Below are 18,188 nucleotides of genomic sequence, written 5' to 3'. Positions count from 1 at the left end.
CCTGTGAGCTCAGGCCAGCCAGTAGAACTTAAGGGCGGTGTAGACAACACAACTAATCTTTGAAGACTTCAGTACATCACTGTGGTTGTTGGTTGTTTTGTTGTTGTTGTTGTTTGTTTGTTTTTGGTACTGGAGATTGAACCCAGGGTCATTTGACCACCGAACTACATCTCCAGCCCTTTAAAAAAAATTTTTTTTTTTTAAATTTCCAAACAGGGTCTGGCTAAGTTGCTGAGACTGTCCTCAAGCTTGTGATCCTCCTGCCTCAGTCTCCCAAGTTGCTAGGATTAAAAGGTGTGTGCCACCACATCTGGCACCACTATCAATAAGGTTAAACAGAAGGGCAACATGTAAATAGAAGACTTGGCAACACTACAAACCAACCAGACTGAACAGGCATCTGCAGAACACCCCACCCAACAACAGATCCGTTCTTCTCAAATACACCTGAACATTCTCTGTGATGACATACATTAGCCATGAAACAAGTCTTAAGATAGAATTGAAACCATACAACAACAGAATTATCTTAGGGATCAAGGACAGTGAGAGCCTGGCATGGACTCCACCATGCCAGGAGGATTGCAAGTTCAAGGCCAGCCTAAGCAATTTAGGGTTGCCCTAAGCAACTTAGCAAAACCCTGTCTCAAAAATTAAAAGAAGGGCTGGGGATGTGGCTCAAGCAGTAGCGTGCTCGCCTGGCATGCGTGTGGCCGAAAACTAAAAAATAAATATTAAAGATATATTCTCTCTCTCTCTCTCTCTCTCTCTCTCTCTCCCTCCCTCCCTCCCTCCCTCCCTCCCTCCCTAAAAAAATTAAAAGAAAAAGAAAGAAAGATGGGGGGGAAGAAGAGGAAAAAATTTGGAAAATTCACAAATATGTGGAAATTAACACATATCTAAATAATTAATGAATCAAGGGGAAACTTAGAAAGTGCTTTCAAGATGGGAACCCTCCTCCATGAAAAACAAAACCCCTTAAAATTAAAGGGGGAATGAGATGGGCAAACTACTCTCAATCCCATAGAACTAATGGATATAACAGAAAATTGGGATTTAAAAAAAGGACTACTCTTTGAGGCTATGGAATTAACACACCAGGATGTTGAGAAGTCATCTCTGCCTTCTGAGACCATATCAAGAAGCCAGAGCCAGACAAAGCAACATCACTAAAACACATCTTGACAGGACAATAGTTTGCCCTGCTCTTAAAATAATATTAGGGACTTTCCCAGATGATAAGGAGCAATTCCAGGTGGCCAGGGGCAGATGTATGCATAGAACAGTCACTAAAGTAGCCCACACTTACCTTTGTTGGCAGAGTAAAAAGCTCAGCCCTATTGGGGACTTCAGGTGGTTACGAGACATGCTGTAGGGGACCAGGAATGATGAAGACCATAGGCTCTCCTCTGCGCGGGGTGGCATCAAGGGGCCAGTCCGTGTTTGTCTTTAGTTTGAAACAAACTGATTCCCTCTCCCTCCTTCTTCGAGCAGAAGCCCCCAGGGAAGAATCTTGTAACCCTCTTGTCGTTCCTTTGTCCAATTCTTCTCATGGAATGGACAAGAACCCACTGACGCTTTGAGAGGAATGAAAACAAAAAGAGAACATACCAGGACTCATAGGAATCAGCTAAGGCAGTTCTCAGAAATTTATAAACACATATTTAAAAAGAAGAGATACCTCAAACCAATAACCTAAGCCTCCCAATAAAAAGAAGAAACTAAACCTAAAGAGAGCAGAGGAAGGAAATCATAAACATGAGCACAAAGAAATGCAACAATTAAAAAGTAAAGAAGTGGTTGGGGATGTGGCTCAAGCGGTAGCGCGCTCGCCTGGCATGCGTGCGGCCCCGGGTTCGATCCTCAGCGCCACATACAAACAAAGATGTTGTGTCCGCTGAAAACTAGAAAATAAATATTAAAAAAAAAGTTCTCTCTCTCTCTCTCTGTCTTTCACTCTCTCTTTAAAAAAAAATATTTAAAAAAAAAAGTAAAGAAGTAAATGAAACAAAAGCTGATTCTTTGAAAAATCACAAACCTGACAAATCTAAATGGACCAACCAAGAGAGAAATAGAACAGACTCATAAACAAAACAGGAACAAAAGAGAAGACATCGGTTGGGGACATAGCTCAGTTGGTTGAGTGTTTGCCTCACCTGCACAAGGCCCTGGGTTCAATCCCCAGCACCACCACCAAAAAAAAAAAAAAAAAAAGTCATCATGACTGATATTGCAGAAAGAAAAGAAATATAATTGAAAACATTTGTGTGTCAACAATTAGATGACCTAAATGACATGGAAAAATTCCTAGGGCGATTCAAAATAATGAAATTAATTTATGAAATATAACATCTGAGTAGAAAAATGTAAAGGCATTGAATGATTGATTTAAAAGACTTCCCACATGCCAGTAATCACATGCCTGTAATCACAACTCAGGGGGCTGAGGCAGGAGGATCACAAGTTTGGGCAGTTTAGCAAGACTTTGTCTCAACATAGAAAATAAAAAGTACTGGGGATGTAGCTCAGTGGTAAAGCACCCTGAGTTCAATTTGCAGTATCAACAAAACAAAATAAAACTTCTGTAAAGAAAATTCCAGGGGTCCATTGACAACTAAAATATATAGAGAGAGAAAATTCCAGACCAGATGGCTTTGTTTTGAATTCTACTAAACATTGCAGAATTGCCATGGATCCCTTACAACTTCTCCAAAAGTTGAAAGATGGGGAGGAAGATATCAGATTAGGAAGCACCAACAATCGGTCTCCCTAACCCAGCTGGCAAGAGTACTAGCAGAATCTGTCCAGAGTAACATCTTGGAGCTCTGGATTCCATTGAAAGTTGGTGACTTCCAGGGTGAGATAGGAGTTTGGGGATGCCCACATGGCAGAGGTAGTGTACCGGGCTGGAGTAGAAGAGTCATCATGTCCCTGTGTACACTATGACCATGACAACTCCCACCCCTGAGGGCGTATCACCATGGCAACGCCCACCATAGGTTCTGTATTCTAATCAGGTGAAAATCAAGTGACCAATAGAAACTGTCTTCTAATTAGGCAAAAATCAAGTAACCAATGGGAACAAATGGGGCAGGGTCTCCAATCAGGTGTGTGCAGAGAGGGATCCCAGCGCAGCTCACCGTGTAGGATGAGACTCGCCTGGACCCTGGGCCTTGAGCCAGTCTCACTTGGCCCACTCTGCTCTGTTTTATGGAGTGTCACTTTCGCTTTGAACAAATCTATGCTCTGCCTGTTGCTTCTGTCTGTCTTGCTCAGTTCTTTGTTCACGATACCAAGAACCTGAACCCTAACTGGACCTCCCACTGGTGTCACGGGGAAAGTTTGGATGGTGACTTGTGATGAATTTCAGCTCTTAGCAGCAGCTATCCAGCCCTCTGCAGGCACTTATACTGCTGATATACATCAGCATGGATGTCACATCAGAGCCAGGGTGTGGGCACTCAGGGTCCCACTCTCTAAATATGGGGGAACTACATTCTGATGAATAATTGCCACATTTTAAAAAAATTGCCATAATTGTGTAGGGTGTGGTGCTGAAGATGGAACCCAGGGTCTCATGCATGCCAGGCAAGTGCTCTACCTCTGCACCACACCCCAACCCCTGATTGCCACTTCTGACCACAGAGACCATTTTTTTCAAACACACACACACACACACACACACACACACACCATTGTTCAAACCCATCCCTCACTGGCTTAAGCACTTCCAGTGGATTTTTAAATGCCAGGATATTTTTTTCCCTTTCATTTTTCTTTTTTTTCCCCTTTTGGGATCTAGACATGAAAGACAAAGACATTCAAATGTCACAAGTATGGGGAAGATTAAAAAGACACCTTGCATGCCCAGATTAAAGGAGGTCTTGTAAAGACCTAAGACTTTAACGTTGCACCTCAGGCTGATCCTTTTTACGGGAGATCACTTACAACGATTAATAAACAAAAACAGCTGCCCTGCAGATGCTGGACTGGGACCGCCAACACCACAGACATGACTGCTTTGCTCTGCCTGTGACATCAAGGCAAAGAGGAAGTAGCTATTTCTGTGCTTAGTTTTCAGGCCAGTGAGCACTAAGATTTATAGCCTAATACTTCTTAGAAAACAAACAACAAGAAACAATAAACAGCAACCCTGGAGCAGAATTACCATATTATTAGAATAACAGTTCAGTTTTCAACAACAACAAAAAATCACTAGTATATAAAGAAACAGGAAGGTATGGCCCACTTATTGGGGAGCAATGCAAAACAATAGAAACTGTCCCTCACAAAGGCCAGATGATATACCTACTACTAGACAAAGATTCTAAAACAACTCTCTGAAATATGCTTAAATAACTAAAGGAAGATGTGAGAAAAGAAAAATTAAAAAAAAAAAAACCGGACAGACAAAACATATGTCAACAAAGAGACAGAAAACAAATTGAAATGACACACAGTGATCCTAATTTCCTCATAGTGAGGTTCCTTAGGATATGCTTGTCACCAATTAGTTTGCCCACTCGGAGTTCCTGACGTGATGTCCAATGGGTAGGCTACAAGGGTGGCTGTCCTGAGGCCCTCTTGCTGATCGTCAAACTCACAGCATCTCATGTGAGGTTGAATGTGGAGTTAGGTGTGAGATCTGGTCTCAACTGAAATGAATAATTCACTGGAGGAATTTAAAGACAGATTTGAGAAGGCACAAGAAAGAATCAGCAAACTTGAATACAGTATGCTTGAATTATTTAGCCTGAGGAACAAAGATTAAAAGGATTCAAGAAAAGCAAGCAGAGTCTAAGGGACCTTTGGATCATCATCAAGGAAACCAATATAGACATTTTAGGGTTCCAGAAGGAGAACAGGGAGAAAGTGCAGAGAGATTCTTTGAAAGAATAATGACTGAAAACTTTTCAAGTTTGATGAAAGACATAAATATTTAAGAAGCTCAATAAATTTCAAATAGAATAAACTCAAGGAGACATACACCTAAATATAACTACTACATTGACTGAGACACAGAATCTTACTTGTCAAAGACACAGAATCTTAAAAGCAGCGAGAGACGTGACTTGTCACATACAAGGGATGCACAACATTCTTATCCATAGATTTTTCATTACAAACTTTGGAAACAAAAGGTAGTAGGCTCATATAGTCAACCCGCTAAATAAACAAAAGAGTCTGTTAACCAAGAATTCAGCAAAGCTATCCTTCCAAAGTGATGAAGAAATTAACATGTTCCCAGATAAACAAAAGTTGAAAGATCTGTTATCACTAGATTTGCTCTGCAAGAAATGCTAAAGGAGGCCAGGTGGGTGATGCACACCAATAATCCCAGCAACTCAGGAGGCTAAGCCAGGAGGATCACAAGTACAAGGCCAGCCTCAGAAACTTATCTGAGACCCTGTCTCAAAATAAAAAATAAAAAGGGCTGGGATGTAGCTCAGTGGTAAAGTGGCCTTGGGTTCAATCCCCAGTACCATGGGCTGGGGGTGTGGCTCAAGCGGTAGCGCGCTTGCCTGGCATGCATGAGGCCTGGGTTCAATCCTCAGCACCACATACAAACAAAGATGTTGTGTCTGCCAAAAACTAAAAAAAAAAAATAAATATTAAAATTCTCTCTCTTAAAAAAAAAAAAAAAAGAATATTTAAAAAAAAAATCCCCAGTACCATGGGTCGGTGTGGGTGGGTGGGGACCCAATTACTAGTTTGCAGTTTTGTACACACAATACAAAGAGATATAATTCTATGATGTTAACATATGAAAGAGGTGAGGACAGATTTGTAAAGGAAGAACTTTTGTATGTAACTAAAATTAAGCTGTGATAAATTCAAATGAATGTTATAACTTTTCTTTTTTTTTTTTTTTCCGTGTGTGTGCCAGGGATTGAACCCAGGGGCACTTAATCACTGAGCCACACCTCCTGCCCTTTTTTATATGTCATTTAGAGACAGGGACTCACTAAATTGCTGAGGTTGACCTTGAACTCAGGACCCTCTTACATCATCCTCTTGAGCTGCTGGGATTATGAGCATGTGCCACTGCACACAGCTGAATGTTATGACTTAAAGATATCAATTGTAATCCTCATAGTAATCAAAAATAAAAAAAGCCATAGAATATACATAAAATAACCCAATCAATAAATTGGCCAAGGACATGAACAGACACTTGACACTTCTCAACAAATATATGAAAAATGTTCATCATCTAGCAATTAGAGAAATGCAAATCAAAACTACTGTAAGATATCATCTCACTCCAGTCAGAATGGCAGCTATTATGAAGACAAACAACAATAAGTGTTGGTGAGGATGTGGGGAAAAAGGCACACTCATACATTGCTGGTGGGACTGCAAATTTGTGCAGCCAATATGGAAAGCAGTATGGAGATTCCTTGGAAATATGGGAATGGAACCACCATTTGACCCAACTATTCCTCTCCTCGGACCATACCCAAAGGACTTAAAAACAGCATACTGCAGGGACACAGCCACATCAATGTTTTTAGCAGCACAATTCACAATAGCTAAATTATAGAACCAACCTAGATACCCTTTAGTAGATGAATCGATTAAAAAATGTGGCATATATACACAATGGAATATTACTCAGCAATAAAAGAGAATAAAATCATGGCATTTGCAGGTAAATGGATGCAGTTGGAGAAGATAATGCTAAGTGAAGTTAGCTAATCCAAAAAAAAACAAATGGAGAATGTTTTCCCTGATATAAGGTGACTGACTCATAATGGAGTAGGGAGAGGGAGCATGGGAGGAATTGACAAACTCTAGATATGGCAGAAGGGTGGGAGGGGAAGGGAGAGGGCAGGGGGTTAGCAATGATGGTTGAATGTGATGGACATCATTATCCAAAGCACATGTATGAAGACACGAATTTGTGTGAACATACTTTATATACAGAGATATGAAAAATTGTGTTCTATATGTTTAATAAGAATTGTGATGCATTCTGCAATTAAAAAGAATATACATAAAATAAATTGAGAAAGGAATTAAATTATCTCACTATTCTCCAAAAATTAACTGAACAAAAAGGAAGACAGTAATACAGAAAACGAAGAAACAGTGCTTTCCAAAAGGTCTGAAGAACATGGAGTGGGCGCCTCTCCCCTTTTCCTTTGTGTTTGACATTTGGCAAATTATTGGAAGATGGTGGTTCTGACTGAAAGGTGAAATTATGATCTTATAGGTAGAAAATACTTAAGATGCCACAAACAACTGTTAGAGCCCCTTCATTAATTCAACAAATTAGCAGGATATGAGAACAACAGACAAAGATCAGCCGTACTTCTGTATAAAAAAAATAAGCAATCGGACAAGAAAATGTGCTTAGCATGCAAGAGGCCCCAGGTTCAATGCCCATTACCAGCACCACTGCCACCACAAGCTTCAGAACTCAGCATGGTGTGAGCATAAGGACAAAGAGACGAATGGAATAGAATAGGGAAATGAGAGAGACCCTCACATACACAGTCAACTGATTTTTTAAAAAAATTATTGTCAATGGATGTTTGTTTTATTTGTTTATTTCTGTGAGGTGCTGAGAATCAAACCCAGTGCCTCACAACTTTCATTCCTGGTTTTAGGTGAAGTTCTAATCTTCTGGTTTTGTGTGGGGGTGTCCAGTTGTCCCACTGAGATGTGATGAAAAGACTTTTTTTCTCCATGAATGGTCTTGGGATACTTGTCAAAGCTCAGTCGTGCGGGTCTATGTGAGGGTTTATTTCTGGGCTACTCAATTTGATTGATCTGTATGTCTGTCCTTATGCTGTCTGTTCACCGGCGTAAGTTTTGAAATCAGAAAATGTGAGTCCTCCAAATTTTCTTTTTCTTCAAGACTCTCTTCGTGTGTGTGTGTGTGTGTGTGTGTGTGTGTGTGTGTGTGTCCACACTGAGGATTGAGCCCAGGGGTGCTTAAACACTGAGCTACATCTCCAGTCCTTTATTTTTTTAATTTGCTCTTTTTAGATATACATGACAATAGAGTGTATTTTGATATATTACACATACATGGAGTAAAGAAATTTTTATTTTTTATTTTTTAGTTGTAGATGGATGCAATACCTTTATTTTGTTTATTTAGTTTTATGTGGTGCTGGGGATCGAACCCAGGGCCTCACACGTGCTAGGCAAATGCTCTACCACCGAGCTACAACCCCAGCCCAGAGAATAACTTACTATTTATTTTGAGACAGGTTCTCACTGAGTTGCTTAGGGTCTTGCTAAATTGCTGGGCTGGTTTTGAACTTGCGATCTTCCTGCCTCAGCCTCCTGAGTCTCTGGGATTACAGATGTGTACCACTATGTATTAATTTGATTTATGGATTATTCATTGTTAGCATAAAGAATTGCAACTCATTTTTGTTGTGTTGACTGTATTCTGAAACTTTGCTAAATTAGTTATTAGCTTTATTTTTTTGAGAGAGAGAGAGAGAAAGAGAGAGAGAGAGAATTTTAATATTTTTATTTATTTTTTTAGTTTTTCGGCGGACACAACATCTTTGTTTGTATGTGGTGCTGAGGGTCGAACCCAGGCCGCACGCATGCCAGGCGAGCGCGCTACTGCTTGAGCCACATCCCCAGCCCAGTTATTAGCTTTAACAGGGGTGTGTGTGTGTGTGTGTGTGTGTGTGTGAGAGAGAGAGATCTTTAAGGTTTTCTACATATAAAATCATGTAATCTGCAAACTAATATAACTTTACTTTTTCCTTTCCAGTTTGGATTCCTTTTGTTTCTTTGCCTAATTGCTCAAACTAGAGATTTTAATGTTGAGTAGAAGTGGCCATAGTGGGTATTCTTGTCTTGTTCCTGATCTCCAGGGAAAAGTTTTGTCTTTCATCAATAAATATGATATTAACTTTTAAACTTTTGGTGTTGCAGTATGAAAAGGGGACGTTAAAACACCATGTCCCTGAATGCCCAACTTCTATTCCCCAAAACCTACCCAAGGGAACAATGAGAGCAAGCCCGGCCAGGAATGCTTTGAAGGACACAGTCTCTTATGCACCCTGGGAGCTGCGGTAAGTCTGCGATCTGTAGAAAGCTGCTTTCTTGCTTGTACGCCTGGGCAGTTGCTCCTTGGGGTGCTGGTCATGCAAGCAGACCAAGCAAGCTGATACTGGTGATGTCACTGCTCCTGCAGCCTGACTGACACAATCCCCCCTCAGTGGGGTCAGACATGAACCCCAGGGCACTATGGGAAGGTATGTGTCATTCATGCAGCTGGCCACCAGGAAGGAGAGGAGGTACTGCTTGGAGAAGCACCTGCAAGGATAGAGGTGCTGTCTGCTCAGCCTGTCGCCACTGAACTCCACTTGGTGCTTCTCTGATCTCTTGTGATCCTTTCCTGACAAACCTTGCATCTCCTATGCACTTTCTTTGGCCTACCCCACTGCCCTGGCACGACTGGGTGTGAATGAGACAGGTATATATTCAGATTTTTATTTCTTCCCGAATCCGTTTTCATTGTGCGTTTCTAAGAAGATGTCTATTTCCATCTAACTTACCCAGCGTGTTAGGGTGTGATTGTTGGTCGTGGAGTTGGGACTCTGAGCTGATTCCAACTTGTGCCAAGTCCCCCTTCCTTCCCATCTCATCTCCCTCCGTCTTTCCCCCCTTCTCTCATCCTCTACTTTGCATTTCTCTGACCTTCCTTCCTTCACTGGTCTTCGACTAGTTCTTTTCCTTCCCTGGACTTCCCCACCATCCCTCCTTCCCCCCGGCTCCTCCTGCAGACCTGACAGGCCTGCACTGCTCCTGGCCCATCAGGGTGAGGCACAGCCCTGGGCAGGTGTGCCCCTGTGGGACACATTTTGGCCTGATGTAGAAGAGGAGGAAAAAGAAGAGAATGAAGGGTCTAAGGAGAATCCCATCAGCTTCTCTTCCTGAAGGCAAAGCTTCCACTGGTGCCCAGCGCTCAGCTGAATTTAGCACCACCCACAAAGTGATGGTCAGCGCTCGGAGACCCTCTTCTGCAGGCTCCCCTTGCCCCGTGGCCCTCTGGCCTCCGGACTGTTGCTCTCTGAGCCCTCTTAGGTAGAGACAGAGCTCTATTTCTTCAACCCACCTCTTCCTCAAGATGGGCCTCTTCTTGAAAATGAGACTGATCCCCGCCAACCTCTGAGATCCTTTCTCCATGGCTCTCAACTTCCCCACAGCCCACCTCTCCCCGGCTTGCCTGCCTGAGATGGAGGGTCCCAGAGAAACAGAGAGAAATATTTTAAAATTCTAGTCTGCCAGGTGTAGTGGTGCATCCCAGGGGTTCAGGAGGCTGAGGCAGGAGGATCGAAAGTTCAAAGCCAGCCTCAGAAACTTAGCGAGGCCCTAAGCAACTTAGTGAGACCCTGTCTCCAAAAATAAAAAGGGATGGGATGTGACTCAGTGGTTGAGCACTCCAACCATTGGTACCGAATAATAATAATAATAATAATAAATAAAAATACAGATAGCAAATTAACTACATGTTATCTTTTTGCAAATCTCTTTAATGTCTTGCCTAATAAAAGCTGAATTCTTATATATGCTTTTGCGTACAATATGGTTTGCGTATTGTTTTAGTTGAAGTACAAAGAAAATCCAGCCTCACACAGATATATAGTTGGAAAAGGAAGGGTATTTTTCAAATAACTGTGGATATACTACCATACAATTTGACAGAGTTGTTTTTAAAAGTTAGTTAAGGGGCTGGCGTTGTGGCTCAGTAGTAGAGCACTCACCTCGCACATGCTTGACCCTGGATTCGATCCTCAGCACCACATAAAAATAAATAATAAATGAATAAATAAAATAAAGGTATTATGTCCAACTACAACTAAAAAATAAATATTTAAAAAAGTTAGTTAACAATATCGGGGAAGCCCAGTGTAGTGGCTCACACCTGTAATCCCAGTGACTCTGGAGGCTAAGGCAGGAGGATTGCAAGTTGGAGACCTCAGCCTCAGCAACTTAGAGAAACTTGTCTCAAAAGGTAGAGGGGACTGTGGATGTAGCTCAGTGACAGAGCACCCCTGTATTCAATCCCCAGTACCAAATAAAAAAATAAAATAAAAAGGGCATTCTGGGGCTGGGGTTGTGGCTCAGTGAAAGAGAGCTTGCCTAGCAAGTGCAAGGCTCTGGGTTTGAGCCTCAGCACCACATAAATAAAATAAAGATATTTTTTTTAAAAAGGACATTCTGAAGTGAAACTGTTTTGTTTTTCTTTTCTTTTTTCCTGAGTACTTATTCATGCCAGTTATCAATTTATTGCCTTTTGGTCTGGTACCCATTTCTTCCTCTGCTTGCTACTAGAAGTGAAATTGGTAACTATTTCTTCCCAGTAGAGGGCATCAGAGGGATGCAGCAGGAAGAAAGAGGCTTCTCTTGGTTTTGTTTTCTTTGCTGACTCCTTCACCCTGGGGACAGGCACCCCTGTCTGGGACGCCCAGTGGCCTTCAGGCCCCTGCTCCCTGCCAGACAGCACTTCAGTGGGAAGGTTTCCTGCTTGCAATTCCCTGACCACCAATTCTGCTGGCTGTGGGCCAGTGTGGGCCTGCAGTCACACCTCTCCACTGGGGTCTGAATCCCAGCCTTGGGGAGAGCACCTGCCCTCTCAGGTTTGCTTTACCTGGGTCTTCCCTTAGCTTAGGGGCGCGTGCGTGCGTGCGTGCGTACGTGCGTGTGTGTGTGTGTGTGTGTGTGTGTGTGATATGGCTCTCCCTCCTGACCGCGGTGCTTGGGATGGAACTCAGGGCCTCATCATATTAGGCAAGTGCTCTACCACAGGTTTTGTTTTGTTTTGTTTCTCTCTTATTCACAGTTAGTAGTATCCTTGTAAAGAGCTTTTTTCTTTTTTTGGTTGTGGCACTGGTGATTGAGAGCACCCTACCTCTGAGCTACATCCCAGTCCTTTAAAATATTTTACTTAGAGATGGTCTTGCTGAGTTGCTTAGAGCCTTGCTAACTTGCTGAGGCTGGCTTTTTTAAAATTTTGAGACAATGTCTCACTAAGTTGCTGATCCTCCTGCCTCAGCCTCCTGAGCCTCTAGGTTTGAGTTAGTTCATTATTCTTCCTGCTAAACCTTCCCTGTTTAAATTACCATGTGCAGCCAGCACAGTGGTTCATGCCTATAGTCCCAGCTGCTTGGGGAACTGAGGCAGGACATTCAGCCTGGCATCTAGCAAACCTCTGTCTCTTACTAAGAAAATAAATGACTCTGTGGTTTCTGCCTTTGAGAAAGGCAGAAAGAAGAACTGGTACCAGGTGTGTAGCCCACAGGTAGAGCTACAAGGGAAGAACCTGGAAGTCATTTTGGTCGTGCCCTTGAATATAAGTGAATATATTGAATATTCACCTTCAATGTGAGTGTGGTGCTGAGTTCCTTGACAGTGGAAATGTGAGGTTAGTGATCCACACTTTATAGTGACATCACAGTCGAGCTATCGCCTTTGCTTACTTTGATGAACTACCAAATAAAGCAGGCGCCTTGGGAGCCAAAGGGCTACTGCACCTGTTAGGTCAGCAGTGCTGACCACCAGGGCTGTGGGCTAGGGGGCTCTTCTAAGGGCACTAGATGGCTCCAGAATGAACATGACAAGTTCAGGTTCTTGAACTCCCAGCTCATGTCCTGATCTGAGAACAAGAGCGATCCCATGGCAGTCCTAAGAGTATTTATTGGTTTTTTATAGCCACAGAGCTGATTTTGGTGAAAATAAATAAAAAATAAAAATTGTGTGGAAGAGTTCTGTTTCTAAAATGGATTAACAGGGAACAGATTTACCCAGGAAGAAGGAAAACTGTCTAATTTCCCAGAGATTCCCCACACAGACCCCCAATCAGTGTGCGGAAAGTCCAGTGGAATCTAAAAAATGCTATGAGAACTAAGGTTGGTTTTAGTAAGATTGTAGAATACAAACTCAATGTGCAAAAATCAATTGCACTAATTAGAACAAATAAAATATTTTTAAAAAGAATAATATCGGGGCTGGGGTTGTGGCTCAGCAGTAGAGCACTCACCTAGCAAGTGCAGGACGCTGGATTCAATCCTCAGCACCACATGTAAAAATAAATAAATAAAATAAAGGTATTGTGTCCAACTACAACTAAAAAAATAATAATATTGACCAAATTATATGTTACATTGTGTGTATGTACAACTAAGTAACAATAAATCCCACTATCATGCATAATTACAATTTACCCTGTAGTCCCAGTGTCTCACAGGGCTAAAACAGGGGGTTCCCTTGAACCCAGGAATTTAAGACCAGCCTAAGCAACATAGCAAGACTCTGTCTAGAAAAACAGGAGGACAAAAAATGGGGTCTGAGGAGGAAGACATGGAGGAGTCGGAAAATAGGAGGAAATCTTTGTGACTTTTGTTTAGGGAAAGATTTCTTAGATTTGACACCCAAACTACAATAGATCAGGAACAAATCCACAAATTATATGTTATTAAAGTCAAAAACATATGCTGTTTAAAAGATTTCCAGTGAAATAAAAAATAAGCTGTCAACTGAGAATATTTATAAAAATAATAATGGCAACAACAGTAATGATAATATCTAGGTGTGGTGATGCATGTCTATAATCTCAGCTACTCAGGAGATTGAGGCAGGAGGATTACAAATTTGAGGCAAGCCCAGGCAACTTAGTGAGATCCTGTCTCAAAAAAATAAAAAGGGCTGGGGATGTGGCTCAGTGGTAGAGCAACCCTGGGTTCATTCCCCACTACCAAAAAAAAAAAAGTTATTAACCATGTCAAGTGCAGATAAAGATTTAAAGCAACCGAACCCTCATGCATTGGAGGTAGGTATGGTTTGGCAGTTTCTTAAAAAGTTAGACATATACCTACAATATGCGCCAGTCAAGGAAAAAGAAAACATATGCCCATGTAAAGATTGTACATGAATACTAACAGGAATTTTATTTAGAATAGCCCCAAACTGGCAACAATCCAATGTCTATCAACAAATGAATGGATAAGCAAACTGTGAAAATTTCACAATATGGAGTATTTACTCCATGATTTAAGCTATTCTTACAAACAACATGGAATAATCTCAAAATAATTGTGCTGAGTGAAAGAAGCCAGACATAAAAGAGTGCATGACTGCATTTATATGAACTCTACAACATTTGCGTGTGTGTGTGCATGTGTGTGTGCGTGGGTGGTGCTGGGGACTGACTCCAGGGGCACTCTACCTTTGCGCTATATCCCCATCCCTTTTATTTTTTATTTTGAGATGGGCCTTACTAAGTTGCTGAGGTTGGCCTCAGAGCCTCAGGTTTGCCATCCTCCTGCCTCAGGCTCCCAAATTGCTGGAATTTCAGGCATGTGCCACCACACCCTACTAAAATCTAGAACATTGTACGCGACTTATACCTCAAAAGAAGAAAAGTGTAAAGAAACATTGCACTCTACTTAACAATACAGATCCTTAACTATTTAGGGATAAGTGTACTGAGTTTACATTCAGGGCTCGGCCTGTGGGCAAAATCCAGCCAACTGTCTGTTCTTTTTTTTTTTTTTTTTTTAAATGGTTTGTGAACCAACAATGTTTTTTTTCAGCCAGTTGATTGGTTTTATAAAATCAAAAGAGGGGCTGGGGCTAGGGCTCAGTGGCTGAGCCCTCACCTCACATGCGTGAGACAGTAGGTTCCATCCTCAGCACCACATACAAAAAATGAAACAAAGATATTTTTAAAATATCAAAAGAAGAAGGGCGCATGAAAATTTCATGAAATTCCAACGTTAGCATCTATTAAAATTTTATCAGAGACAGCCACAATTGTCTATTGCTGTTCTTGAGCTACAACAATGACTTCCACAGTTGCTGAAGAGACTGTATGTGCTGGTGTTCTCACCACTTCATACTGATCCAAGGGGCACTGAAAATCACAGTAGCACAATTTAACATGACAGTGTTTCAAACGCCATGCATGGCATCATACTGCGACCTTTTCCCCCAAACACCAATTCATACCCATCATGTCAATAAAGAAAAGTCGCACTCAAAGAGTAGGTTATTTTGTAATTAAATTCAATGGAAAGTCCTTGTGTTTATTACACAACAAACATTATAGAGATGCTAGAAGGATATAATACACATTGACTTTACCAGACTAAGCACTCATCATAATATTCCTAATTCATAGGAAGGCAACAGTCAAAAAATTTAGGAAATTGAAATAGAATATTTAACCACAGGAGAAATTCTTCACAAAAATTAAAAAATGAAAAAAGTGAGATACAAGTGGTGATATATGTACGTGATCCCAGCTACTCAGGAGGCTGAGGCAGGAGGATCTCAAGTTTTGTATCTCAAGACTTTGTATCAAAACAAAAAATAAAAATGACTCTGGGGATGTGGCTCATTGGTAGTGTGCTCCTAGTTTCAATCCCAGCCTGAAAACAAAACAAAACAGAAAAACAAAGTGACTACAACAAAAGTCAGATTCCAAGTGGCTAGTTGAGCAAAACTCTTTGATGGTGAGTTGATTAAATTACTCTTGATTACAGTATCCAGAGAAGATAAACTGTTCAAAACTCTTATGTGAGAACAGTTGCTCAAAGAGTTGAAGAAATCAAGAGAAACATCAATAACAATTTAAAAGGTGAATTATTTTGATTTTTCTTGACTCTTGATTTAACAGATTTTATCAATACTGCTCAGCTAGAGTTGTTTATTTGAAGAACCAATGTTGAAACTGAAATGACCCCAAAATTAGTCTCTATGGATAGTCTTAAAGAATATTATTTAAAAAATATTTTTATAAGCTATTAATGTATCTTTATTTATTTATTTGTTTATATGCGGTGCTAAGAATCGAACCCAGTGCTTCACACATGCGAGGCAAGTGCTCTACCACTGAGCTACAACCCCAGCCCAAGAATATTCTTTTAGAAACTGAGAAAATACTAATTCAGTATGAATGAAAGTGGAATCTACAAAGATGTGTTAAAAGTAATGTTGGTAAAAATATGTAAAGGAGAGAAAGCCTTAGTTGGACAAATGTACAAAGCTTACTAAAATGTAAAATGTTTAAAACTTTTTTTTCTTTTCTTTTTTTTTTGTTACCGGGAATTGAATCCAGGGGTAACAAGTTCTCACCGCGTTGCTTAGAGCCTCGCTAAATTGCTGAGACTGGCCAAGACACTGGGATTATAGGTGTGCGCCATCATGCCTGGCCATGTTTAAAACTTCTGATAATTGTTTTTCATTAGTTCACCACATTTTGCAAGAAATTTAAAATCTGTCATATGATGTTGAACCAGTGTTGTGAACTTTGTTTGCTTGTATAAACTTAGCCATCATCAGTTCTATGAATTTCTATTAGAAATAGAAGCTGATTATCCCTGACCTGCCCTATCACACAGTTGTTTGATGTCTTAACTGGGCTGAAGTTTCATGGTTTTGCTTTTTTTTTTTTTTTTGCTTTTTTGATTTTGGTTGTTGATTTTTGCTGTTGTTGTTAACTTTTTTTTTAAAGAGAGAGAGAGAGAGAGAGTTTTTAAATTTTTTTTTTTAGTTATAGATGGACACAATATCTTTATTTATTTATATGTGGTGCTGAGGATCGAACCCAGGGCCTCACACTTGCGAGGCAAGTGCTCTACCTCTGAGCCACAACACCAGCCCCAGAGAGAGAGAATTTTTTAATATTTATTTTTTAGTTCTCGGCGGACACAACATCTTTGTTTGTATGTGGTGCTGAGGATCGAGCCCGGGCCTCACGCATACCATGGCGAGCGCGCTACCGCTTGAGCCACATCCCCAGCCCTGTTGTTGTTAACTTGGGGCTGGATTTTTCTTGAAATTTTTCTGAATGAGAAGAACCACACTCAACCGTTCCTAACTGAATGGCTTTGGTAACTACTTTTAGTTATAGACTTGATAATATTTCCTAAAATTACAAAAAACAAAATAGTACATCTATACATAAGTTACGGTGCTGTAAGGCAATTTTAATGATAGCATATTGTTTGAGACACATGTAATATATCAAGCTGCTTTCTACATATCCCACAATGTCAAAATCTACAACAAGAAGCAAGATTTTCATTCCAACATAAATTTGCAGTAATTATATTTTCCAAGATCAAACTACAGTTCTGGTAGCATTTTCAGAACTATTTAGAATGCAAGGAAGGAAATATCTATGTTTCAAAATTTATTTAAACTGCTTAATTGAAGAACTTATGCATAACTTTTAATTGGAAGTGATTAAACTGCAGTGTAGTGTCATGTTAAAACACAATGATCAAGTGAATAATCTAAAAAAATTCTATATATGCCTCCAAATGATGAATGTGCTCAAGTAAAACCACAGCTGTAGGTTGTATTTGGATTTAGCATTACCTGTCCCCGTGGAAAAACATTTTAATAAAACAATTATAGATCAGACAAAAATTTGTGATCGATTCTGGTGATAAGAAGCGCTAACTGTAGCTGGGCATGGGGGACATACACCTGTTATCTTAGAGACTCATAAGGCTGAAGTAGGAGGATCACAAGTTTAAGTTCAGCCTCAGCAACTTAATTTTCTGGGGTGTAGCTGAGTGGTAATATACTTGCCTCATATGGGTGAATCCCTGGGTTTGACCCCCAGCTCTCAAAAAGAAAAGACGGAAGAAGAAGAAAGGAGGAGGAGAGGAAGAAGAAGAAGAATTAGAAGAAGGAGAAGGAGAAGGAGGAGAAAGAGAAGGAGGAGGCAGAGGAGGAGGAGAAGGGAGGGAAGGAAGGAAGGAAAAGAAAAGAAAAAAGAAACCTCAATCCCTGACCCCCCCCCCAGAAGTATTTACTTATGAGCTTGGTTTGTGGCTCAGTGGTAGAGCACTTGCCTAGCAGGGCAAGACTCTGGGTTCAATCCCTAGCACTGAAGAGAAAAAAAAATGTACTCAATTATTATACTTCTAATCTCATCAAACAAAATTTGTTTTCTCTTGTTATACAAATCCATTTTTTTTTTTTGTACTGGAGATTTAACCCAGGGGCACATTACCTCTGAGCCACATCCCCACCACCCCACCTTTTTTTTTTTTTTTTTGAGACAGGGTCTCACTAAATTGCTGAGGCTGGCCTCAGACTTGGGTCCTCCTACCTCAGCTTTCTGAGTCACTGGGATTATAGGTGTGTGCCACTGCACCTGGCTACAAATCCTAATTTTTGATTGTTGTCTCGCAACA

The 18,188-nt window shown here is 40.7% G+C and overlaps 1 non-coding gene across 1 annotated transcript; it reads left to right on the top strand.

Annotated features, from left to right (window-relative positions):
* The first annotated feature begins 3,994 nt into the window (after positions 1-3,994).
* LOC114103183 (small nucleolar RNA SNORA17) lies at positions 3,995-4,114 on the top strand. Its single transcript, XR_003584613.1, has one exon. It is a non-coding gene; the product is annotated as a small nucleolar RNA SNORA17 (small nucleolar RNA).
* Positions 4,115-18,188: the final 14,074 nt, after the last annotated feature.

This window comes from Marmota flaviventris, chromosome 19, assembly GCF_047511675.1.
Source record: "Marmota flaviventris isolate mMarFla1 chromosome 19, mMarFla1.hap1, whole genome shotgun sequence".
Classification (NCBI taxonomy): domain Eukaryota; kingdom Metazoa; phylum Chordata; class Mammalia; order Rodentia; family Sciuridae; genus Marmota; species Marmota flaviventris.
This window is presented reverse-complemented; position numbering and strand designations above follow the sequence as displayed.